At 47.6% G+C, this 2,302-nt stretch overlaps 1 pseudogene; it reads right to left on the bottom strand.

Moving 5' to 3' along the window:
- Positions 1–343: 343 nt before the first annotated feature.
- Positions 344–1,765, bottom strand: LOC104950478 (piggyBac transposable element-derived protein 4-like; annotated as a pseudogene).
- Positions 1,766–2,302: the final 537 nt, after the last annotated feature.

Genomic DNA, 2,302 nt, shown 5'->3' with positions numbered 1-2,302 from the left:
CAAGCAAGCCAGTGTTTCATGTCATGGTGCGGACCCACCGGTGGGCCCATCAAGTTCAGCATTCACTGCACTCACTGTGATGAATATAAAATAAGACACTGATACTGTTTACCTTAATGAACATGTATTGAAAGAGAAATATGCTATAAAAGAACAGTGTGTGTGTGTGTGTGCGTGCGTGCGTGCGTGCGCTCACGTGTGTTCACGCGTGTTCACGCACATAGTTGGCAATGCAAAATTGTGGTGGAATGTTCCTTGCAGATGTAGGCATGGCACTTCTAGCAGGCATGGCTAGTTTTTCTGTCTCGAGGGGCACAGAGCTCGCACCTCTTCCTTTTCTGACCTTGGGGGGAGGCTACTGGTGGAGTGTCTGGAGTATTCTGCACTCTCTTCACCAGACTGGCAGAGGCTGGTGTGTGGGGAAGGAACTGGCGCCGTTGGATGAATGGAGTCACCAGAGCTTTCCCAAGCTCTGCCAGGAAGATTCTCCTCACGTGGTGCTTCTTCTCATTCCAGGCCGGATTTATTGCTGTCCACACCACATATGCATTGAAGGCAGAGATGTCTATCATATTGTGGAACACTGCCAACGGCCACCGGGCTGTCATTCTCTTAAAGGTGTAGGTACCAGTAAGCTGAAATAAAGGAATAAGAAATTAGAAACTTGCAAGCAATATTTTATCTGTTTTACGTAAAACTAAATGTTTTACATGAATCAACATGCATGAAAGATGAACAAATACATTACTATACCTTATCCAGGCAGTCAACTCCACCTTTGTTGCTGTTGTAGTCCAGGATCATCTGTGGCTTCCTATCGTCCCTGGTGCTGACAGCAGCATCTTTGTGCAGGGTGCTCATCAAGATAACGTTCTTGTTTTTTTTGGGGAAATATGACACCAGAGTGTGCATGTCTGTAAATGCGAATTTTTAGGAGAGCGCCTCTCGTCCTCCGGTGGACACAAGTGCAGGAGGAAGGTCTGGCTTACATTTTCTCACCGTCCCCACCATGGTGAGCTTGCGCTTCAACAGCTACTGACCTAGTGCGTAGGATGTAAAAAACTTGTCACAAGTGACGTTATGCCCCTTGAGATCAGCCGTAATGTCGAGCACCACACGCATTCCCTGGTTCTTTTCTGGCCTTCCATTAGTGGGTTTCCCTGTGTAAATTTGCATTTTCCATGCATAGCTGCTCTTGGAGTCACAAGCTGCCCAGATCTTGATCCCGTACTTGCCAGGTTTGCTGGGTATGTATTGTTTGAATGGGCAACGCCCCCTGCAGGGGACCAAACGCTCGTCCACTGTCACCTCAGGGCCTGGATTGAACATCAGTGGCAGGCGCTCCACCCACCTGTCCCAAACATCCCTGATGGCAGCCAGCTTGTCATTACTCCAGCGGGCAGGGCGTGTATCCCTGTTGTCAAAACGGATGACTCTTGAGATGACATGAAACTGCCCTAAGCTCATAGTTGCCCGGCATATGGGCCTCCCGGACTCTGCATCCTACAGACTCATTGTAGCTTCATGGTTTGACCTATATAATCCTGCCATAATCAACAGACCAATGTAGGCTTGGAGGGTTGCCTGGTCCAATTCTTCCCACTTGTCTCCAAACACACGCCGACATGTCAATTATCATTTTTTCAATGGACTCTGGTAGAAACAGTTGAAAGCTGGATTTGATTTCATCCCCACGAGATACTGCATACCGAGTTGGCCCTGGTATCATCCTCACTATGTTTTCCACTCTTACTCTGCCTCCTCTCTCCCGGGGGGATGAATGCCAGAGCAGGTTGCCATTCTTGGACTGGAATGTCACCTCAGGCTCCTCTCCCTCAGGGGCTTCTATCTCAGGGGCCTCTCCCTCCTCTCCCTCAGGGGCCTCTATCTCAGGGGCCTCTCCCTCCTCTCCCTCAGGTGCCTCTTCCTGGTCTGTTGTAGGCTCATAGTCTGGATCGCTGTTGTCTTCCATTTCTGAGACATCTTCCTCTATCTCCTCTGCATCTGGTTCAATCTCCTCTTCATCCAACCCAGTCTCACAAAAAAACGTGTAATAACTACGTTGGTCCACAACCAAAAAAGCCTCTGAAATTGTAAGATCCCTACATTTGTTTTCACCATTCATTCCAATGGCTGGCGTCTATGTCACGTGATCTTCACATTTCTCCCTGCAGAAAAAAAAAACATGGCTGAACTTCATTTTATTCTCAGTGTAAAATGCCTATTTTAAAGTTAGTTTGGCCATTAAAATGGGTTTTGATGTCATTTGATGCGAGAAATATGAGTTGTTATTTCAGATTAT

This window comes from Notothenia coriiceps, unplaced genomic scaffold, assembly GCF_000735185.1.
Source record: "Notothenia coriiceps isolate Sejong01 unplaced genomic scaffold, NC01 NC01_scaffold00017632, whole genome shotgun sequence".
Lineage (NCBI taxonomy): Eukaryota > Metazoa > Chordata > Actinopteri > Perciformes > Nototheniidae > Notothenia > Notothenia coriiceps.
This window is presented reverse-complemented; position numbering and strand designations above follow the sequence as displayed.